This window comes from Ursus maritimus, unplaced genomic scaffold (assembly GCF_017311325.1).
Source record: "Ursus maritimus isolate PB19 unplaced genomic scaffold, ASM1731132v1 scaffold_35, whole genome shotgun sequence".
NCBI lineage: Eukaryota > Metazoa > Chordata > Mammalia > Carnivora > Ursidae > Ursus > Ursus maritimus.
In genome coordinates, this window is record NW_024426119.1 from 16,853,443 (window position 1) to 16,867,208 (window position 13,766).

At 47.0% G+C, this 13,766-nt stretch overlaps 1 pseudogene; it reads left to right on the top strand.

The window, feature by feature from the left end:
- Positions 1 to 1,950: 1,950 nt before the first annotated feature.
- LOC103676850 lies at positions 1,951 to 2,638 on the top strand (annotated as a pseudogene).
- Positions 2,639 to 13,766: the final 11,128 nt, after the last annotated feature.

Sequence of the window (13,766 nt, forward strand, 5' to 3'; positions counted from 1 at the left end):
TCTTGGTAGACGAAGGAAGTCGGAGGAAACCTGGGGACATCACATTATGAGGCTGTGAACATTAAGGGGAAATTGACAGTGAACACAGTAAAAATAGGAGCCTCGATGGACTTCTCCAAGAAGCACTGGGCACGCCTCGTTCTTGCGTCTGTTCTTGCCGTGCTAGGGAAGACGCAGGGCAGCAGCACGAGACGCCTCTCAGGGAAGTATGCAACATACTGAGACACTCCATACGGAAGCGGAGTCAAGGGATGGGGCAACTGGGTGACGGGCGTTAAGGAGGGCACGTGATGTGATGAGCACTGGGTGTTACACGCAACTGATGAGTCAATGAACACTCCAACAAAAATTAACGATGTACCATATGTTGGCTAATTGAATTTAAATTAAGAAAAAAATAATAAAATAAAATAATAATGCAATAAAAAAAAAAAAAAGCTGAGTCAAAGGCCGAAGAAATCACCCACATCAAAGAAGGGAAGGAAGACCAGGAGTGAGAGGTGCGCAAGACATGGCAGGGACGCCGGAGAAGCCCAGCTGTACGCTCCCTGAGGACAAGGACAGCAGACGTGGTCTCAGCTTTCCAAACCACAGAGAGCACAGCTCGTTTAACAAGGAGCACGTGAACGAATGGCCAGCCGGCAGTGAGCGAGGCCACAGGGCACAGGCAGACGGCAGACAGCTCAAGATGTCTCTAGAAGATGACTTGGAAGATGACTCGGAAACCCGCTCCTATCAGAAAAATCTGTATCTACAGATGACGCCCCTGCTCATGGCACACTTCTGGAATATTCTGACATGGAGAAAAACATTGCCAGTGGCACCATCCAATATGGTATAAATTTGACATGCATATTAGTAAAGTCCTTCAAAAGTGGGGCTTTTTTTTTTTTTTTTTTGTAACACGGTCTTTGTGGTACAGTGCTCATGTGTGTTCTCTAAGCTGTTCTAGCTTATTTTCAGACTCTTGTATCAAAATACAAAAACTACAGATGTCTCATCACATCATTTTCAAGTAAATCTGATTTTCTCCACTGAATCCGAAAAGATACAAACATGATAAACTTCACTCTTGGTAAGAAGAGGATCGCACTTTATCTTTCCAGCAAAGGAGAGAAGAAACTAAAGCCACAAAGACGCATCATGTTTAGGGGCGCCTGGGTGGCTCAGTCGGTTAAGCATCTGCATTTGGCTCAGGTCATGATTCCGGGACCCTGGAATACAGCGCCCATCTTGAGCTCCCTGCTCAGTGGGGAGCCTGCTTCTCCCTCTCCCGCTGCTGCTCCCCCTGCTTGTGCTGTCTGTCACTGTCAAGTATAAATAAAATCTTTTAAAAAATGCATCATGTTTAATACATGAATTGAAGGGCACTCTCATAAGCCATGATAAAATTAGGGTGCAGAGGTTTAATATTTTGAAAAAGCAGTTTTGTTAGCTTCTATCTAGTTAACAAGACTTTTTGCAGGTCATTAACAAATAATATAGTAACAGATATATTTAGATTGTATTTAATTTTTCCTCTCTCTTTCAATCATTATTATTGAGCCTTCTCATATTCCAGCCCTCCACCTCAAGGTGCACCACGCATACACACACACACACACACACACACACACACACACACACACACTGGCACTATGCAGACAGATGAGAGAGAGGACGTGATGAGAAGGCCCCCATCCTCCTCCATCTATTGACCACAGCAACTGCAGGGAGTAGAAGAGAGGTGGCTACCTGCCCAAAGGACCAAGTACCGTATAGGTCATAAGCAGAAAGCCAGGGTTCCTGTCCAGTGGTGGTATAGACATGTCCCACATCAACAGGGAAAAATCAACAATATCCTACTATTCTAGTGCTTACTATGGGTCAGGCACTATATAGGGCACTCTACCTAGGTTCACATTTAACCTTCCCAACATTCTTGTCAAATGGGAAAACTGGACTCCCAAGATGGCGGACCTACTGGACACCATCCTGAGCTCCATGGAGAAACCACCCAGCCTTGGTGACCAGCAGTCTCGGTGCAAGGCCTGAGAGTAGACCACCACCTGAATGATGGTGGTGATATTGGCTCCTGATGTTACAGGAGCAAGAAAAACAACAAACAAAAAGACGGAGAAAGAGGTGTCAGATTTCATCCAAGACAGGGGGCAGATCAAGAAGTTTCAGCTGATGAACAATAGAGAGAAACATTCTACACAATATGGTGGAAGTGGCTGGCCTGACATCCTTCTCCTTTGGGAAAGATGATGAGTGTCACGATGTCATGATATTCAAAAACAAGTTTGCACCCTCAGATGAAGAGCTGGATTCCTACTGTCGTGGGGAGGAGTGGGACCTGCAGAAGGTGGAGGAGAAATAGAAGCTGAAGGAGCTGGCCCAGAGGCAGGAGGAGGAGGCAGCCCAGCAGGGGCCCATGGTGGTGAGCCCTGCTAGCAACTACAAGGACAAGTATAGCCACCTCATTGGCAAGGGGGCAGCCAAGGATGTGGCCCATATGCTACAGGCCAACCAGACCTACAGCTGTGTGCCCATGGCCAACAAGAGGAATGCACGCTCCATTGAAGAGGCCATGAATGAGATCCGGGTCAAGAAATGTCTGTGGCAGAGTGGGGAAGAGTTGCCACCTACCTCCTAGGCACCCTAGCTCCCTCGGACAGGTCAGGGGCCAGGGAGGGACAAGGCTACTGCTATTAGAACCCATCCTGGAGTCCCACCTCTGCACCACTGCCTAATAGCTGTCACTCAGGCTGGGGGAGGCAGGTGTTTGATTTGTCACTGTTGGAGCTTAGATATGTACATGGCATGCATGCTTGTGCGTGCGTGTGCGCACGTGTGAATGCACAGGTGGGTATTTAACATGTATTATTCTTTCTCCTTGGAATTTTCTTCCCCGTGGGGCTGGGATTACTTTACATTCAATAAACACTGTTTGACAATCTCCCCCCACTCCAAAACATGGGAAAACTGAAGGACAAGGAGCTTCAGTAACTTGGACAAGGTTATAAGCTAACAGATGACAGAGCCTGGATTCTGAGCACATCTGGCCCACCCCATTCCAAGTTCCTGTTTGTCCACTTTACTAGACCATGTCACCTCTTAGGCCTGCAGTCCTCACACTGCACACAGGGGAGCCCACCACTAGGGCATGACTCCACTTCCTTGAAATAGTGAGCTCTTGCTGCTCAGAACCCCAAATCTTCTGAGCTAAAACCTGGGCTGATAGCTTGTGCCTTTAATCTTCAAGAATGGAAGGAATTATTACCACCTGTCAAGGTGGTAAAGGGCAATACCTTTATGCAAGGCAGCATACAGTAAAGATGCTCTGTAGGGAACTTCCTGTTCCTAATTCTCTCCTAGTTTTGTTTCTCAAACAAACAACATCTTATTGGGACTTCTCTACATTTTTCTCACAAGAAAAACAGCTCCCTGGTTAGACACAACTTAGAGCCATGCCTACTCTTCTCGTGGTAGCTTCTAATTGTCTAATAGTGCAATGGTCCTGGGACCATTTGATCCTTTCTTAAAATTCCTGACTAAGCACAGGACATGGCATTAATGTCAATCCCCCTGGCCCCCCAGCAACCCAGAAGCATCCTAGATTCTTCCTCTTCCTTAGGTTCCACACCACTGAGTGATTCCTTCTTGCTGAGCCCACCTCCTAGAACATCTCTGCTGTTCTTCCCTGTTCCGTGCTGGCGTCCTCATTTGCACTGTGTCACCTGTATGTCAGCAACGGTTTCCTAAATTCTCTTTCAGCCACCAGTCTTGTTTTCCTCAAACCCATTCTCCACATGACCCTGATCTTTTCAAGCGTGACCTTTTCAAATTTGTCCACTCGTTTGTACTTCAGCTTAAAAAGTATTCAATGGTTTCTTCCTTTCCACTCAGGATAAAAATACTCCTTGGTATTTTTTTGCACTCCTTAGCATGGTGTACAAGACCAAGTCCCTGACAATCTCAGGCCAGCTGAGATGCCTCCTGCGGGACTGAGGATCTCCAAAGGCACCATGTTCCTTGGCTTCCATGAGCTTGCCTGGCAACCCCTATTCCTCTCAGGCCTCACCTTCCCTGACTCTTCTGACCAAGTTTCCTGCCTTTTGTCCCCTCTCCACCCTTCCCCACACGTGTCCCAGTGCTGCCTAGGCCCACTCACTGCAATTGCCCTCTGACTTCTCTACCTCCCCACTTTAGACTGCAAGCTCCTGGAGGGCAGGTCTGGCCCTGAATCTCTACAGTGTTTAACTCCTAATGGCCCTCAGGGAATGCACACAATGACAGGGAGGTGGAGGTCAAACAACAATTTCAAGAGTACACCCCTCAGGAGGAAGGAGCTTAGGAAGGTCCAGCGCAGACTGGTGGTAAGGCGCCTGGTCTCCAGAAGTTTTGCCCTGGGAAGACTGCCCAAACTTGCTTTGGGGCTTGAAAGCCTCATTTCTGAAGAATCAGTTCTGCAAGCCCAAAGGGAACAACTGGACAGTCCCCATTTGAGAAAAATGATATACCTCTGAGTGAGGCCCCCAAGACAAAGGTCTCGTCGAAGGAAACGAGTTCGCTTATGAATGTATGAGTTCATCATCCCTGACATTTGGGGCCCGGGGAAACCCAACTCTGTTCTCCCTTTACCAAAATAAACATGTAATAAGGTGTGTTCTGTCCTCGGTTGCTTTGGGGAAACAACTTCTTGGAACGAACTCTTTTCTTTCTGAGTAGCCCATCTGCTGTAAGATTTCGGCAGCACACATCTATTTAACCAGGCCACCGGACTTCCACCCCACCCTCTCGGCTCCATGCCTTTTGAAGAAACTAAACAGAATAATAATACTTCCAGACATGGAACAAACTGTCAGAACCCCTTTTTTGAACTTAAAAATTTAAATATCATCAAAAGGGGACCAATGTTTTCAGTGGCAAAAAGGCTACACGTTATTCTAATGAGCTTTGTGATAAAAAACCTCATTCACACCAGGCCTACTTTTCACAATGATTTCCTTGAAGATGTTTGTGGGTGGTAAGACTAAAAGCAACTCAGAAAATAAAGCAGATGAGAAATCTTCCCCCCCCCCCTCATATTTGCTAAAAACCAAGAAAAAAATAAACCCGGGCATCGGGTTAAGTTACAGCAAGTGAGTCAAGACCTTCCGTAAATGCTAAACCTTAGCTCTTGCTGCCAAATGTCTTGAAACTCCTCGTGTATGCAGGAAGCCATTTTGGCAGCCCCCCTCCAAAGAGCAGGGGCAAATGACAGGGGTCTGCCATCAGTAGTCAAATGATGCAACAGCTACCAATTCTACCCCTATCAGATACTAGGGAACTCCCGTCAGAAAGACAGATGGCCCAGCCTTCCACATGGCCTGGGGACCAACCAGGAATACGACCATAAGTTCTAGTATCAGTTAGTACATAAGCAACGAGTTACTATTTGGGAAGTAGTCAACCTTTCGATAAATAAATGAATGCAAGAGAACACACCTGCTTCAGAATGTACTCGGGGCACAGCACTACCCACAACTGACCATTAGTTCAGCATGCCTCGTCATAATTTTCTGGGCTTAGCAGCACCTCCATGTGACTTTTCTACCATGGTCTCATGTGCTAGTTGACATTTTATTTTATTTTTTTTTTAAAGATTTTATTTATTTATTTGACAGAGATAGAGACAGCCAGCGAGAGAGGGAACACAAGCAGGGGGAGTGGGAGAGGAAGAAGCAGGCTCACAGCAGAAGAGCCTGATGCGGGGCTCGATCCCATAACGCCGGGATCACGCCCTGAGCCGAAGGCAGCCGCCTAACCGCTGTGCCACTCAGGCGCCCCTAGTTGACATTTTAAAACCCATTTTTAAAACCAGCAGTCGCCTGGTTTCCTGAGGTTCTCGCTCCAGGCTTGTTGTTCCCACCCTCAAGGCCCTGCCTCTATGGCTGGCCCTGCTCTTCCGTGTCACTAAGCCACAGCCACTTGGCAATGGCTGCAGAACAAGTCCCCAGGAAGTCCTGGGCCTTTTGTAATTCCACAGAGTTTCAGACTATCCACCTCCCTCCTTCTCGAAACCCTTCCATGGCTTCCCACTGCCATCACAATAGAAGCCTGAAGACGACCTGCAAAATCCAGCTTGCTCTGCACCCCCAACCCACCACCTCTTAGAACACCCTCCCCTCCCCCACGCCCCTTGCTGTTCCCAGAACACACTTTAGGACCATAATGTGCCTGGCTCCTGGCTCCTTTTCCCAATGCTCTTTCCCCAGAGAGCCATGCCCCAGACTTTCCTTCCGGCCTCAACTTCTTGTTGACCATCTCATAGAAAAGACCATCCCCATAAAGGAGGATTCCCCCCATCCCCCACCATCCTCACAACCCACCTTATCTCACCGAATTGTCCTTCTGAGCTCTGATCGCCCATTTGTGTGTTTACTGGCTCCTCCTTCAGCAGATCTCCCCACGTGAATACAAGCTGCCGAGAGTAGGAGCTCTGCTTTGCTCTCCTTTGTTAAGGCTACCACCGTATCTTTAGGGTTAATGTGGGGTCTGGCACATAGCTGTAAATATCGCAGTTGGTAAATATCTGTACTGAATGAACAAAAAGCATTCGTATTAAATGTAAAATGCAACCCCACAGGGTTAAATAAGGCCAACGCCTTCTAAGAGCCTTCAGGTCTTCCCAAAACCCTGGGGAAGGGGGCAGCATCTAGGCTGGGGGAGGGGAATGCGAAGGAAGCACCAAAAAAGTCAGGTCAATAAGCCACCTTCTCAGGGGGCCCCACTTACTGACTCACCACCCACCCTTTTACAGAAAAGAGCTGAAGACCATATATGACAGAGCAGAAAATGATGCAGAAAACAGGGAACCTGTAACAGAGTCCAAACAGGAAGATTTTAGGCAGAGAAAGCTCCCTCCTGGGAGCAGGAAGAGCAAGGTCACATCTCCCAAATCAGAAGCAGGGCCAAAGAGCCGCCCAAAGTCAGTGACACAGGAAGGTGTGACACACCAGCTTGGGTAGGAGAAACAGGGTCCACCCCAGAGACGGTGGAAGCAGTGATGTGGATGTGAACACTGACGCCAAAGGTCATGGGATGGGCGAAGCAAAAAGCAGAGCCACCGACTTGATAACTAGTACCCATACAGCACTCTACAGTCTGGAAAGCACTAACGCCACCTGACTCTACTGACGTGCAGAAAAAGACAGGGAGGTAGGGAAACTGAGGCTCATAAAAGTCAAGTGATTTCTTGCGTCAGATCACAAGGCAAGCAGGTAGAGGTGGAAGTTAGGGGTCTCGGGGCTCCGAGGACTCTCAGCTCCTGCAACCCCTCAAACCCAGACAAACACTCCTTGAGTCCCCTCTCAATGTGATTAACAGGACTTCATCCATGTTATGCTAAGGACTATTTATTCAAAAGCAGGTTGCCCCTCCTGAATTCCTCCAGGGATTTAGTCAACGACCTCTTGACTTGAAAGAAATTTGGTCTTCTCCAAGCCTTCCTTGGGTGTTTGAAAGCTGAAGAGACCAGAGTGAAGTCAAGCCCAGGCTTCTAAGACCACTGCCTCAGGCTCCGCAAAACCACAGCCAAGAGGTAACAACAGCAGAATGTCTGAACAAAACAGTCACTGGAAGCATTTCCGTGTGAAAATGCACCATCTGCAAAAGCCTGTTATAAGGGCCCAGATTTCCCAACAAGCCCTTCAAAACACCACAGTCATAGCTCTCATAGAAACTTGGTCTCTGAAAACCCCAGACGGGTTCATCGGATATATTAGAACTGCATTCTTTACTTGAAAATATCGCACCTGCTATTAAAACTGAAAAACCCTTCGTGTTCATAAATCCACGAAGATGGTGTTCGGCTTCTGTCACCAGCTGGTTGATGCGAAATTGAAAAGGAAAGAAGGGGATTAGCCCTGGAGTTTCAAGAGCTCCAAAGCTGGGCCCCTCCCAACTGAGCAGGGAGGAACGCTGCAGAGCTCGCAGGTTCTTCTGGGCCTGGCTGGTGAGGACGACGAAATGGCACCTCAAGAAAGCACTGAGTGGGAAGAGACGTGTTGAACAGTCTAAACCAACACCTCAGACTGCACTGGAAGCAGATGAGAAGTCAAGGTTGACCGCAGAGCACTGGCCCAGGGCGCTCCTGGGCAGCAAACACATCTCAGCTCTGGGTGCCAACCAGAGATGGAGGAGGCCCCCTCTCCTCCAGAGAGGCTTCAGAAGGGGAGACGGTAGGTGACTGGGCTCTGGGCTGTGCATCTGTCTTCTAGAAGGGCAGGGGTAACCCACGGCTGTAGAGAAAATGTCAACCCTGGGACAGAGAGGGGGATCTCTCTAGACATAGGCACTAACCCCCATGGCCGCGTTCTCAGGGTGTTTCTTTCCCTTCTGCGCAACGGCACCTCGGTCTATTTAGACTGAGTATTTGCCAGCTTGCCTCCAGCCAGCCAGATGTTGCCTTTCAGGGATTGCGTGTTTCTATAATTATTTCCAGGAGAAGCAAACACTCTCGAACCGCTGGGGTTTGCCATGGAATTCACTTTTTCCCACAAATGGGCGTGGTCCGACTCTACCCCTGCTCTCAGGGGGCCAACAATGGGGTCGGCCACCGAAATCAATGCAGTCAATGAAACCCATTTTGAAAGAAACTCCTTGGTATCTGTGAAGAGTTCATTCATCTCTCAGCTTTTGCTCTTTGTTCTAGGTTTGTTGTTTTTGTTGTTGTTGTTGTTGTTTTTTTGAACCCCATATTTCTTTGAAAGGAGCTTTACTGTTAAGGAAGAGTTTTAAACACATTCCCATTAGTCCATACTTGCAAAAACAATATCATTTTCTTCACAGCAGAGTCTTGGCCTAAATGCTTCCAGGAAACCAGCATGTTGTCCCGGGCTCTGAAGAGGGGCGTGTCAGCCTGGCCGAGGAAGCTCGGCATGAGTCAGGGGCGAGCTGGTCTGGCCAAGACCACCTCTGAGGTTGCCACTGAGAAGGCAGACCCCCTTGTCAGTAGCTGGCAGTCAGGGTTCCTGAACAGTCAGTCACCTTCCAAAGAGTCCCCCAACATCATGTTCCTGGCGGGCACCGTGGAAAGTACAGCCTCCAGACGATAGCAACAGATTCCATGGTGGCCTTTCTGACATCATCTGAAAACCACCTCCAATTTCATCAGATCCAGAAAAGTGCCCGGTCCTTGGATTTTCATTTGAAATCATGCATGCAGCTGGAATTTCAAAGACCGACTATCCACAGACCTGTCAAAATATTTGAGGCTATGGCTCTAAATCCCCACACAGAAGAGTGGGAACCCCCTTCCTGGTGGTTGGGACAGAGCAAACAAAAGGTCCCTATGAGTAATTTATCTGCAGCAGGAGAGGCAGAGGTCAGAGCCCTGGAGCCTTCAGTGCCACTGCGTACTGAACTTGCTAAATACTTCAGGAGAACCGACCGCGTGCAAGTCACCTACAGGTGTGGAGGCCTCCACACAGCAGGAGGGTCGGTCAGGGTAGGTTCAGCTGCTTATCACTGAAAACCCAACATAATTTTGGCTTAACCAGTAAGAAAGAAGTGTGGAGGTAAGCAGTCCAGGGGTGGTACCGTGGCATCATGGCACATGGTCATTAGGGATCCACGTGCTTAGAGCACGGCTTCCATCTCCACGGTGGGCTCGTGATCCAAGATGGCTGCTGGACTTCAGCCATTGTGTCCATGTTCCAAGCAGCAGGTAGGAAGACAGAAAAAAAGCAAAAGGATGCATTGTCTATACAAGTCAGTCTCTGGAACCTTCCCATAAGCCCCACACATAACACTTCACCTTTCAATTACTAAAGCGTTAAGTCCCTGGCCCATAGCCAGGTGAAAGGGAGGCTGGGAAACAGAATCTTCTAGCTTGGCACATTATGACACCCTAAAAACATTTCAGGTTTTTTGGTTACCAAAGAAGAAGGAGAGGAGATACTGATATCAAGTTAGCAGTCTTTGCCACAGAATGCATAAAAAGAAAATCTGAAGGTGAGACAATTTGGCGTTCTCGTATGTTCAGAGAAGAGCTGATAGAAAAAAGGGATGAAGGCTCAAATGACACTACCCTTCAGGGATGACTAAAATCTTTATGAAGTTGAAGATGCTTAATAAAACCAAGTTTCCAGAACCACCCACCTTTGGATTGAACATATTTTATGAGCCATTAAAACTGATAAGGAAATTTCCTCAGCATTCTAGAACTGTGGCACCATCAGAGTCACTTGGAAGCCTTTTTAACAAGTCCCCGAGACCCCTTGCAGAAATTCTGAGGGATGGGTTAGAGTTGAGGCCTAACATTCTGCACGCCTGCACACCCACACACGCAAGCCAAGTAATTCTGATGGGGAGTCCGATTCAAAAACAATGACTTCATCCAAACCCTCACTGAAAACATGAAAAAAATAAATAAAATAATAAAACATAAGACAATTTAAAACAGTCGTGTGACTTGTCCCGGGTCCCTCTCGGTGGTCAGGCGGAACCAAGCCTAGAATCTCAGTCTCTTTACTCATAATAATCCAGTCCTCTTGAACCTCGAGTTGCCGCTCTGAGGAATGTGAATTTGGGCCTCCAGAACCCTGGACACAAATAATCCAACCGTCTAGTCAGCCTACCCAGGTCTTCTGGCTGAAGGGTCTTAGGGTCCAAGCTAAACCCAATTTCCATCTAAATCATCCTTACCCGGCCACCAGCAAACGTGGCACAAACAACCATCTGCTGGAATCCCTACCCCTGCGGGCAGACCCAACACCTGCAGAACCACGTGCTGCCCTGCATGCCATCCTTACGGGGAGCATTCGGAGTGATTTAAAAACGGTTATGCGGGGGCGCCTGGGTGGCTCAGTCAGTTAAGCATCTGCCTTCGGCTCAGGTCATGATCCCAGGGTCCTGGGATCGAGCCCCACATCAGGCTCCCTGCTTAGTGGGGAGCCTGCTTCTCCCTCTGCCTCTGCCATTCCCTCCACTTGTACTCTCTGGCGCGTGTGCTCTCTCTCTCTGTCAAATAAATAAAATATTTTAAAATAAATAAATAAAATAAAAACAGATATGCAGATAAATGTGTGTGCACGGATGTGTCCATGTATCTGCATGACCATCCCTCTCCTTTGAGATCTCAGAGACCCAGGGGAAGGAGGCTCGAGGGATTACCCAGGGATGGAGGACAGAGGCTGGAAATGATCAATACTTCAGTCAGCATCTGAACACGATCCCTTCCTGTGTTGGAGAACTCCCCACATACGCCGGAGAGCTGAAGTGAGGCAGAGTCCCCCACCAGCTGGTAGGAACGAAAAGGCCAAAGTCTCATCTCTGCCCCCATGAGGTGGGCCTGTGTCCCCAGTGTGGCGTGGCCCAGGCAGCAGGTCCTACTCAGAGCGTGCCTGTGGCCCTACCTACCCAGCTCCCTGTGGTCCCAGACCATTTCCACAGGCTGGTTCCCTCCTGCCCAGCAATTCCGTGAGCCTTACTATATCTTATATCTACAGGGGCTAGTTTCTACCAAAACAATTAAGACCAGGATTGATGTCCTCATGGAAATAGGGAGGCCTTGTTCCCCAGAGCTTATCCATTTCAGGGTATGTGGATAACCTGAAACGGAGCGAAGGGAGGCGGGGATTTAGGAAGACCCTCAGGCCAGGCTAGAAAGAGCCACACGCAGAGACCCAGAGACTGGAAGGGGCACAGGAGGGATTTGCTTCTGATGGAAGACCAGGTTCCCCTGGTGTCTGCTCTTTCTTCCAGCCTTCCCTCCTCCTTTTCCTGGCTCTGGCTGCCTCTCTTCTCGACCGAGAGGCATCCATTTCTCCTCTTTCTTGCCTCTACATCCAAGAAATCAAGGTCTCCCTTTTTGACTAAAAACAAACTCAAAAATACCTCCTCTGACACTTCTGACTCACAATTTGCGCTTTGAAAACACCAGGAAACATGCAGAAACAGCCTTTGATGAACATGGAAGAAAAACAAGTGCAAACTGGTACATTTCTGGCAGGTAATACCAAATGTTCAATGCGTACATCATCCGATCCAGCAATTCTACTTCTGGCAGAGGAATTATACAAACACAATCCTAAACGTATAAATACTGGCACACAAAGTATTTATAATAACTCAAATGTCCATTATTTGGAAGTTGGCTAAATTTTTATATATCCACATTGCAGAATACAGAAAGCTATTTAAAAAAATTTAGGGGCACCTGGTTGGCTCAGTTGGTTAAGGATCCAACTCTTGATCTCAGCTCAGGTCTTGATCTCTGGTCATGAGTTTGAGCCCCGCATTGGGCTCCACACCCAGCCCCTACCCCGCAAAAAATTTAAACTTAAAACTCAGAAAAAAAAAATTTATATACCCAGCTATGGAAAGTATCAAGATACATTGTTTTTAAAAACTATCAGAATAATGTATATAGTTATAAAGTAGGCTTGTTTCTATAAAATAATATATGTTTATGAAGTTACATAAAAATCTAAAAAAAGTTTACCAAATTCCTAAAGAGTAGTTATGCCTAGAGGTGATAAAATAGGGCATTTTCCATTTAAATTACACATTTCTGTAGTGCTTCCATTTTGGTGACAAACAAGTTATTATTATTATAACAATCAAAAAATAAATAGAAGCAGAAATGGGCTTTGAGAGTGCAGAACAGTGATGCTGGGAAGTCACCATTTCCTTTTCAGGCAACACACAGTGTCAGACCCAGCACCCAACATATAACACAGTTCACCGTCAGCTTCCGTCTTTTCTTCTTACGCACAGCCCTGCAGAGTTGGAAATCACAATCCCTAGGCCAAAGCCAAAGAGAAGCAATGACAGAAGTGTGAGCTGCTATGCAAGCCAACAAAGTATTAGTTACAGATGATGACAGAAGGGCCACAAAAGGCAGTCATATGAATTAGAAGCACACCAATTTCCACAGCTATTTAGTGTAGGAACAGGGAGACTTACGCACCTAGAGCCTCCGAAGATATGTCCACATGAAAGAAGCCTGTCTATTGGTAGATGGAAGGATAAAGAAGAGGTGGGGTGCACGTGTGTGTGTGTGTATATACATATAGATAGATAGATAGATAGACAGATAGATAGATAGATAGATCGATAATGGAATATTACTCAGCCATAAAGAAGGAGGGGCTCTTGCCATCTGTGACAACATGGATGGATCTAGAGGGTATAATGCTAAGTGAAATAAGTTAGAAAGACAAACAGCATATAATATCACTCATAGGTAGAATCTAAAAAACAAAACCAACAAACAAAAAACCAGAATCTTAAATGCAGGGAACTGGTGGTTGCAGAGGAGAGGTGGAGGGGGGAGGTGGATGACATTAGATAAAGGTGATGAAGAAATACGAACTTCCAGTTATTCATAAAATAAGTCATGGAGATGAAAAGTACAGCCTAGGGAATATAGCCAATAGTACAGTAATAACGTACGGTGACAGATGGTGACTCTACTTATCGTGGAACGTACAGAATTACTGAATCACTATGTTGTACGCTTGAAACTAATGTAACATTGTATGTTAACTATACTTCAGTAAAAAAAATAAAGTGTAAAAAAGACATCTCCACGTGATAAATAAGACTAATAAGAATGAAAATGGTAAATTTAATTAGTGTCTAGGTTTTAGTAATTCAGGGAAATGTGTCCCTACTGAAAATTCCATCAAAAAGCTAAATATTGGGGCACCTGGGTGGCTCAGTTGGTTAAGCGGCTGTCTTTGGCTCAGGTCATGATCCCAGGGTCCTGGGATCGAGTCCCACATCGGGCTCCC